At 43.5% G+C, this 10,672-nt stretch overlaps 1 pseudogene; it reads left to right on the top strand.

Annotated features, from left to right (window-relative positions):
- Window positions 1–4,144: 4,144 nt before the first annotated feature.
- On the top strand, window positions 4,145–5,168 carry LOC132542349 (histone-lysine N-methyltransferase SETDB2-like; annotated as a pseudogene).
- Window positions 5,169–10,672: the final 5,504 nt, after the last annotated feature.

The following is a 10,672-nucleotide window of genomic DNA, read 5'->3' as shown; positions in this document are numbered from 1 at the left end:
CCCCTCTCTCCATTTCTCTCTGTCCCATCCAACAACGATGACATCTATAACAAGAGCGAAAGTAAGTACAACAAGGGCAACAAAAGGGAATAAATATTAAAAAAAAAAAAAGAAAGAAAGAAAGAAATATTAGTCATGGTCCGGGAGGTGGCGCAGTGGATGGGGCTTTGGACTCTCAAGCATAAGGTTCTGGGTTCAGTCCCCAGCAGCACATGTACCAGAGTAATGTCTGGTTCTTCCTCTCTCTCCTATCATTTCTTATGAATAAATAAATAATCTTAAAAAAAAAAAAAGAAATATTAGTCAACCCATGTCTGTGACCTTGTGAGAACTAATACAGTTTCCAATGGAGAGAATGGGGACACAGAACTCATGATGAGATTGATAGATAGATAGATAGATAGATAGATAGATAGATAGATAGATAGATAGAGATAGTTATAGAAATATCAGTAAGCCCATATCTGTGACATTGTGAGAACTACTGACTGACGTCAGACCCACTTGGCTACATACCTACCAAGAACTATAGTCACAGTTCATCTACTCTCATGAATCAATATGCAATTATGTAGAGAAAGTGACTTTGTCAACAATTTAATTAAAATTGCCCAGCCTTTGAAGTAAGAATCAACTCAAGTTTTATCCTGTATTAGCTGTATGACCCTAGGCACATGGTAAAATTTCTGGGTATCAGTGACCTTATCTTCAAAGTTATGGCATTGGATAACGTGGCCTCTAAGGGCCCTTCTGGTCTGGGAAAGTAGCTCAGACCATAGAATTTCTATTACTGAGGATCCCATTTTTATTTCCAGAGCAGCATGTACCAGTGGGGTATTCTGACTTCTCCCCTCCCCCTTCTCTCATCTGAAGCTCTCAGGTAGTTTAAATTGTAAAGTAAATGGAAAAAGTACCATTCTGACTAGAACTTTCTTTTTTTTTCCCAGACCCTCTGACTAGAACTTTCTTTGGGTTACATCATTCTTCTCAAGTTTAGAACAGAAAACTCCTCCAATTATGCAAAAGAAACACTTTTTCTATCTTTATTATTATTTTTAAGTAGGTCTAGCTTCAGCACAGAAGAGATTGGTCCCTTCCTTCTTCCACTTTCACAGATCAGTACCTACTTTTGAGAGCTGTAGGGCAGAACATAGGCTATGTGCCTTCTGCTAACAGGTCACTGCTCCTCCAGCTTATATGACCTAGTTGGCTTGAGGTCTCAGTGTTGACAAGTTTCCTATCCCAGACTTCCTGATACTTGTTATTAGAAATTCTACATATTTCTACCTATGCCTCCATACTTGTTAGAACATGTCTGCTTGTTGTTTTTACCAGATAGAGTTCTTTGCACAAAATACCATGAGGCCTATTTACTGAAGGACCCCAGGCTATCCTTTGTTACAATGCCCCATTCTAAGACAGAGGTCTGGAATAGGTCATGAGTTAAATTATAATTGGTACATGGGCTGAGGGTAAGGGCTTATATGACCTTATCCCTAACTCTGATGTCCAGAATTCTTCCTGAAAGTCTGAGGATACACAGGATGACCAGAGGATAAATCCAATATTTCTTAGGACATTAAGGAAGTGTACCTGATGAAATGACATTTAGATGATGTGGCTAGTATAATTAAGTTTTAAACACTCCTACCTGCACTACCCCACCCCATATAGTATGACTTTTCCATATGATACATTATATATGCCATGACATTCACTACATGACATATGTTTACTGGAACAACATCTTTGATCTTTCTAGTTCCTTTTTGATGTTATGCATATTTTATCAATAAATAATCTATCACACCCTCTTGGGGTGTCTTCTGTGTGTCCCTCAGGATCTCTTCAGATCATCAGACTGATGTCTGAAGTTAATGTCTCTCAACTCTGAGACAATGATGAGAGAGGGAGAGAGATCACAGTTAGACAAGTCTACGTATAAAGAGTATCTTACTTCTGTTGAGTATAATTGTTTTCTTACTTTTAAATATCCTCTTCCCTCTTGTCTATGTCTTGGACCCATCTTCCTCAGGTAGTAGGTAGAGTATGTTGTCCAACCTCCCTTTGGAGAATGGAACATTCCCTATCATTATTGATCCACATTGTGGGCAAGGTCCTATAGGGAGGGGCCCACAAAGGGATCCATCATGTTCCTGATGGAGATGACCAGTGATAGTGGTGAGACAAGTCTGTTAGAAGTCTAAACCCATCACATAAACAATAACTAAACACCACTGCACTCAAGTAAAGCCCAGTTAATAGTGATTTGTAAAAATAAAAGGGGCTTGGGGGACCAGGTGGTGGCACACCTGGCTAGGCACACACATTACTGCGCAAAAGGACCCAGGTTCAAGCCCCTGGGTGAAGCAGGGCTGCAGGTGTCCTACTGTCTCTTTCGTCTCTACTCCTCCCCTCTAAATTTCTGTCCCTGTCAAATAATAAAAAATTAAAAATATATAAAATAAATAAAGGGTCTTGGTAATGGAGAAAGAAAGCAAAATCCTAGTTTGAGGAGAGCATACAGAGAAGGAGAACTGCTGGGAGCGGACCCGGCAAAAGTAATTAAAAGTCCCTGAAGGAAAGAGGGAGTCGGCGAGATGAATGAAGTAAGAGACACATCAGCTGTTTCAGGGGCAGGAGAAAGACGTCTCTGTCCTCTGTCTGTAGAGGTTTATTATTTCAACACTTTTTGCCCAGATATAGTTGACATTATGTAAGATTATTTTCATTAACATCAAGGATACAGATGACATCATGTATAATTGTTTTCATTAGCATCAGGAGTAACCTTAAACAACATTACTATTATTATTATAGGTATGTTTTCCTTAGAAAGTTCCCTAAGATTGGGGCATCCTGATCTCCCCTTGAAAGTTTCCTGGGTCTGGGGTAGTTTAAATCTACCCTTGAAAGTTTCCTGGGTCTGGAGTAGTATAAATTTCCCCTTGAAAGTTTCCTTGAAATGACCAATTGTGTTTTGACCATCTCCCTGTTCTGACCTTCTGTATGAATAAACATTTTTCTCTAGAGCTAAATCTAATAGCTTTTCTTCTGAACCCATTCTTGGATGGGTCTATCTAGATCATAGTAGGCTGTCCACCTAAAGAAATCTGCTATAAAGTAAGCACACACCATGGGGCATCTCTTCTGGTCAATCTTTGCATATATGAAAGTTCACTAACTTTCAGCTAGTGAAAGTTTGCTTACTTCTACCCATATATCCTAACATGAACTAACTATACAAACTAATACTCACCACAAATGCCTGTAAGTGGAAGCAGGGGGTTTGTGGGTGAAGGTAAGCAATAGGGCCTCTTTATATATTTAGATGGAGACCAGTCTGCCACTCATGCTAAAAGCCACCCATAGTTCTGGTTTTTGGTCCGAGTCCAACTAATAGAGAAGCTGTAATGGTGACAAATAGCTGTTTTTCTGAAAGCCTCCCAATGGGTGCAGCAGCTTCTGCTCCTAGGCCATTTTAGTCTTGTTACACTCACTGCCATAATTGTTGTCACACGTACTTCCCCCAGGGATCTCCTTTTATTGTCCCCAGGTATATTTGTGCATATCCAATATAGCCAGTAGGTCTTTAAAGTATCAGTGTAAGGAGAAATGGCTTCAGTTTAATCCAGGACTGCCCGCTTTGCAGTTAGCCCTAACCCTAGTTTGGGAATGAGGAGGTGAGATTATCAGCAGGCACACAGGCGGGGAGGTGGGGGGTTGTCTTTGTGTGGGCAAGGGAAATTGGGCCATATATGGTCAAAAGACAGGGAAGTGGTGAGGGGGCTTCTAATAACTGTAGAGTAAGCAGACCAACTGCTTTGGGAACAAGGAAGTGAACTATTGTGTTAGAGAATGTGGGGCCCTTGTGGGGTGGGGTGACTGACAGGGGAACAAAATCCTGAAGAAAGATCTTATCTCTGTGACCCAGAATGCACAGGGAGATGTAGCAAGTTCATTGTCCTCTACATCATGTAAAGATTCCTTTCCAGAACGTACATTTATGAAGACTACTAAGCAGATCCAGCACTGAGTAGCCTGATGTTATTGATGAAAATGGAACAAAAGAGAATGTTCTGGAAAATATTATTTCAAAAAAGAAGAAAATAAAAGTTGCAGATTGTGAAGTTGAAGTGTGCACATGAATTTTAACAGCAATCCAAAAGAAATGAAATGTAAAACCATTTCAAGAGTTCAATATCAGTTAGTCATTAGAAGTTCAAAAGCCAAGACAGCCAATATTCAACACAATGGTGGAAAGAATGGAATCTTCTTCCTCTGCTTCTGTTGCCTCAGAAGATCATGATGGGTTTAAACAAGTGTAAGTGTATCTGAACCCTAAAGCCAAGGAAGTAAAAAAATGTTTACTAGTGGACACTAACTCAAATCAAGTTGAAAATGGTGAAGACAACCTGCTGATTGAATCGGATATTATAGATATAACTAAATGTAGAGAAGAAACTCCTCCAAAGAATAAGTGAGCAATCAGAATACTAAAAAGGAATTTGAAATTCAAATCCAAAGCATCCAAAATGAAAAATCTCTAGCATGTCAAAATCAGCAGGCCTTTTGTGAAAGAGTCACTCAGTAAAACCAAAAATAATTCATCTGATTTTCAAAAAGAATTATTTTTAGTAAAGAGAATACATTTTGAAGGGGCCAGGCAGTGGAACACCCAGTTAAATGCACATAGTACTAAGCTCAAAGACCAGTGCAAGAATCCAGGTTCGAGTCCCTGGCTTCCCACCTGAGGAGTGAAGCAGGCCTGCAGGTGTCTATCTTTCTCTCTCCCTCTCTCCCTCCCCCTCCTGTCTCAATTTCTCTCTGTCCTGTCCAATAAAATAGAAAAAAATGGTCACCAGGAGCATCAGATTTATAGGGCCAGTAAAGTCCCAGCAATAACCCTGGAGGCAAGAGAGAGAGAGAGACAGAGAAAGCGAGAATGCATTTTTACTGGATACTACAAAAGAAGAAAATGGGGGGCACTTCCTTAATCAAAGTTGTTGCCCAAATCTTTTGGTACAAAATGTGTTTGTAGAAACACATGACAGAATTTTCTGCTGGTGGTGTTCTTCACCAACAGGTATGTGAAAGCAAGAACAGAATTAACATGGGATTATGGTTATGAAGCTGGTACAGTACCTGAGAAAGAGAGTCTCTGCTAATGCAGGGTTTATAAGTGCAGGTAACAAACATTATAGATGAAATGCCTGTTCATGAAATTAACTTATCAGGCTGGGATAAGAACCCTAGTTCTCAGTGGGGTTAATTAAGGTTGTGAGCCAGTAAGAGAATTCCTCTCGGCTTATTCTTGTTCTAGGGGATTTTATTTGCATGACTCTAGAAGTGCTAGAAACAAAATGAGGACATTTTTATATGCTTTGAATATCTCTGTTCTTAATTCTATTTAATTTCACATAAGTAGGATGAAATTGTGTATTTTATAAGAAAGGATACTATAAAATTTATGACTTATTTGTAATATATATATATATATATACACTAAGAAACAAATGTCATGATAGAATGCAGCTACTTTTAAGTGGAGAGAGGAGGGGAAGACAGAGAGAGGGAAAGAAAGATAGACACCTGCAGACCTGCTTCACCACCTGTGAAGTGACTCCCCTGCAGGTGGGGAGTCAGGGGCTCAAACAGGGATCCTTATGCCGGTCCTTGTGCTTCACACCACGTGTGCTTAAACCACTGCGCTACCTCCCAACTCCCTTTAAATGATTTTGTAGCTATCTTTGAATTCATGCCCTGAAAGGGCCAAATTCCATGTCTTTACCTACAAAAATTATGCTAACTACTGGCAAATAAGTTACCCTTATGAGCCATAAAGTAGGCAACAGTGCCTGCCTGAGGAATATTTTGAAAAACCAAGTTTATGTACATTATTTTAAAATATTTTGCATCTTTTAATGATAATTTTATTTAAAAACAAAATACAATTAGAACACCACAAATAAATTAACTGAGATAACTAATGTAGTAACAAAATTCTTCCTACATAATAATATATAGGTTTTAGTTGTAGTCTTTGAAGTCATTGTCTTTGAAGATTATCCCCCAAGAGCCCTTCTTCTGAGACTATAGTTCTCTGCTGTTTTTATACCTTCCCTTGGCTTCAAATTCTTTCTTTTCTGAATAGCTTATAGTCTTTCCTGTGAGCCTGTATTCATTTCATTTAAAACACTATCCATGTACGAGGAAAAGGTTCCAGAGCAGCAGCTGAGCACAGGAGGGTCAGAGACCATGTCTAGGACCCCACACACTCAAGAGATGATCTCCACTTCCACCACAGAACCACTTCCCTGGTACACTTACTTTTCTTTTTTCTTTTTTTAATATTTATTTATTTTCCCTTTTGTTGCCCTTTTTATTGTTGTGGTTATTGATGTCATTGTTGTTAGATAGGACAGAGAGAAATGGAGAGAGGAAGGGAAGACAGAGAGGGGGAGATAAATACAGACACCTGCAGACCTGCTTCACCGCCTGTGAAGCAACTCCCCTGCAGGTGGGGAGCCGGGGCTCGAACTGGGATTGTTATTTTTTAAAAATATTTATTTATTAATGGGAATTATGGGAGGAGAGAGAGAAAGCCAGACACCACTCTGGTACACGTTATGCCAGGGACTGAACTCAGGACCTCATGGTTGAGAGTTCAATGCTTTATCCACTGTGCCACCTCCCAGAACACCAAACTAGGATTCTTTTTTTTTTTTTTTATTTAAATTTTTAATTTAAGAAAGGATTAGTGAACAAAGGCATAAGGTAGGAGGGGTACAACTCCACACAATTCCCACCACCCAATCCCCATAACCCACCCTCTCCCATGATAGCCTTCCCATTCTCTAGCCCTCTGGGAGCATGGACCCAGGGTCGTTGAGGGTTGCAGAAGGTAGAAGGTCTGGCTTCTGTAATTGCTTCCCTGCTGAACATGGGTGTTGACTGGTCGGTCCATACTCCCAGTCTGCCTCTCTCTTTCCCTAGTCAGGTGTGTCTCTGGGGAAGCTGAGCTCCAGGACACATTGGTGGGGTCCTCAATCCAGGGAAGCCTAGCCAGCATCCTGGTGGCATCTGGAACCTGGTGATTGAAAAGAGAGTTAACATACGAAGCCAATCAATTTGTTGAGCAAACATGGATCCCAAGATTCAAACTAGGATTCTTAACGCTGATCCTTGCGCTTTGCTCCACGTGCGCTTAACCCGCTGAGGTACCGCCAGACTCATACTCTTATTTTTCATTATGGATCTGTCACTTTGATGTAGTTCTGGAATGTGTCCACAAGATGGCAGAAATACACCACAATGCAGATTGCGTATAAGGCTTTTGTGTAAGAGAGCTAAGGCTTGTACACGTTGGGTTTTTCTTTTCTTTGTCACCAGCGTTATCTCTGGAGCTTGGTGCCTATACTAAATATCCACCATTCCTAGTAACATTTTCTCTCTCTTTTATTTGATAGGACAGAAAGAAATTGAGGAACAGGGGGCGGTAGAAAGAGACATCTGAGGAGTCGGAAGCACAGGTGGCGCAAAGCGCAAGGACAGGCTCAAGCATCCCAGTTTGAGCCCCTGGCTCCCCACCTGTAGGGGAGTCATTACACAAGCGGTGAAGCCGGTCTGTAGGTGTCTATCTTTCTCTCCCCCTCTGTCTTCCCCATCTCTTTTATTTCTCTCTGTCCTATCCAACAATGACGGCATCATCAACAACAACAACAATAAAACAACAAGGGCAACAAAAGGGAATAAGTAAATATTTTTTTAAAACTTTTAAAAAAATAGAGAGACATCTGCAGTGCTTACTTCACTGCTCATGAAGCCTCCCCCTGCAGGTGGGAAAGAGGGCTTGAACCCCAGTCCTTGCACATGTTAACGTGTGTGCTTAACCAGGTGTACTGCCGCCTTACCCACATACACAGTGGATTTTTTTTCTAGCTAACATGGAAGACTTAAGGATAGATACCTTTGGCGGCAAAGAAAAGAGATACACAACCAAAGAGGTAAAGGAAAGAGCGAAACTCAAGCCTGATGCCTCCTTCTCTCCCACCCCCCAGAGGGGAGGTGAGTGGTGGGGGCTTTGGCAGTCGCCCCTCTGCCCTCCGGGAGGCCACACCTCCTTGCAGCTCCAGGGCTGCTGCCCAGTGAGGATAAAGACCTGCCCAGTGGGGGGTGTCCCCAAAAGCCTCCTCCCCATCAGGCTGTGTTCTTCTTCCTCTGGGCCCTAAGAACAGAGGCATGTCTGCAGCAGGGCTGGCATCTGGTTCTGGGAAGAGGAGTCAGGAGTCACATAATGGTGGACCTGGGACCCAGGATGCAGAGAGAGGCCATGGTTCTGGGATGGAGCTACAGCATCTGCCCAGCACTTGCCCCCCTCCTGAAGGGTCTTGCAGGGCCAGGAGGGTGTCAGGAGGGGTGGTTCAGGGGGTAGGGAGCAGGGGTACAGGATTTCCCAACTCAGATTTCCCTTCCACTGCTAAACCATCTCTGCCCACCTGCCCAGACAGTATCACTCCGCCCCCTGTCTTGTGCCTGCCTCCTCTCTGTCCCTTCTCCAATAAGAACCCTGTGGGGTTGTCCAACCCTCCAACTCAGTGAGGACAGGCTCCCAACCCTCAGCAGACCCCAAAATCCAAGCAGAGCTCAGACCCCACCCATCCACCATGGAGGTTAAGAAAGGAGGCTGAGATGACCAGGGATTCACAGGCAGAAGGGCTCCCCCATCCCCAGCATGCCCCCCCCCATAGGATCTGCCTTGTCTACAGTCTAAAACCGGGTCCTCCCCACCCACCTCCACCCCAAGAGTGCTGACCTGCGGGTTTCTGTCTGGGGTGTGGCAAAGTGGTTCAGGACTTGCAAGCTCTTGTGTGCAAGGTGCCCTGAATGTACAAGTTGACTCTGGTGGGGTGGCAGAGAAGGGACCACAGGCTAGCTCACTTTGTCTCCCATCTCCCTCTGCTGGGTGTCAGAATCCCAGCCTTGTGCACACAGTGGATTTTAACAATGAGTTTCACAAACTATTCAGATCAAAGTCTTTTTTTCCTACAATGTGTTGAATTAACTGACTTCAAAAAAATATTTTTATTTAACTATTTAGCCATTAGTATCTTTCTAGATGTCAGCATCTGAAGGGTTCCACAGAAACCCATCCACTCCTTTTGCTCAGCCACCTGGACACTCAGCAGGAGTACAGGCAGCAAAGTGCTCTGATTGAAAACTTTGAGGGAACAGCTGAAAGAAGTCAGTCAAAGTGTCAATGGCACAAGGACAAAAGGCAAGATTGTGGGAGCCTCCAGGTGAACTGGCAATGGGTCTTGTGAACTGGCTAGACCCTGCTCAGCCCTGGGCTTCTGGAGGGAGGGCCACAGGGGCCTGGAGTAGCAGCTGCTCTCCTAGTGTCTGAGGAAACCAGGGATGTCACCCTCGGTGCAGCCAGCAGGGAGCAGTGGAGGAAGGTAGTGACTCAGCCTGTAGCAGAGATGGTGGAGTGGGGCACAGAGTGACCATTCAGCTCCAGGGAGTCCATCCACTGCACACCTGCAGGTGTGAACACAACAAACTCTCCTGCAGCAGAGTGGCTCCTGGCCTTTTATCCCCATTTCTTTTCCTGGGAGCTACAGACACCTCTGAGTTCCTAAGAGAACTTGTCTCCTCAAACCATGAGACTTTCTCCCTGCTTTTCCCCAGTCTGGGCAGTACCTGCACAACTGAGGTCCCAACAGCCCAGTACTGAGAAGCACATCAGGGAGTAGATAGCCTGGCATCCCCAGGTGAATGACCTAGAACTATTTCTGATTTAGCCACTCCATTTGTGAATCAGAGAGAGTGAGTCTCCCTTTCACAGAGCCTTTCCTGGAATAGTAGAACTCTCACAAGAAAAACAGAATTTTGGAGATTCACTCAGCCTCTTGTTTCGTCAGTGAGTCATTTAAGTGTTGTAAATTATGGGGAGCCCGCTCAGCCCCTCTTTCCTTGGATCCTAATTAGTGAAGACTCACTGATGGATAAACACTATAATTGCAGTGTCAGGTCTCAGTTCATGAAATATTTCCTGAGGGGCCAGGTGGTGGTGCACCTGGTTGAGCGCACATTACAATATGCAAGGACTCAGGTTCAAACCCCCACTCCCCACCTGCAGGGGGAAAGTTTTGCAAGTGGGAAAGCAGGGCTGCAGGTGTCTCTCTCCCTATCTCCTCCTTCCCTCTCAATTTTTGGCTGTCTCTATCCAATAAATAAAGGTAAGAATTTTTTTTTTAAGAAACATTTCCTGAATGCTTCAATGAGACAGACATCTGCTCACACTTTTCGACATTGAGAACTCAAGTGCTTAGTTCCTGGCTTCCTGGTCACTCCTGAGCTCTGCCTGTGGCCATCCCTAATGTCCACCTTGGGTGCCCAAGTCCCCAGGAGTCTGTGATGATGTGTCATCGCTGTCCCCTTCCTGCATCAGTTCATTGCCTGCCTGGCCGCAGCCTCCTATGATGTTTCTCTGGTCTTTGTGGAGACCCTGAGGGAAGATGCGTTTGTCTTTCCATCTTGCAGTTCACTGTGGAGTTTTCTCCAAGCCTCCCATTGGGAAGAAGGCCACTGCTGCAGCCTGTGTCCCAGCCATACTGTTCCTCTTCTGTCACACAATTACATTTTCAGGAATTTCACTTCCTCCTCTCAC

Source organism: Erinaceus europaeus, chromosome 1 (assembly GCF_950295315.1).
Source record: "Erinaceus europaeus chromosome 1, mEriEur2.1, whole genome shotgun sequence".
NCBI classification, from domain to species: Eukaryota; Metazoa; Chordata; class Mammalia; order Eulipotyphla; family Erinaceidae; genus Erinaceus; species Erinaceus europaeus.
This window is presented reverse-complemented; position numbering and strand designations above follow the sequence as displayed.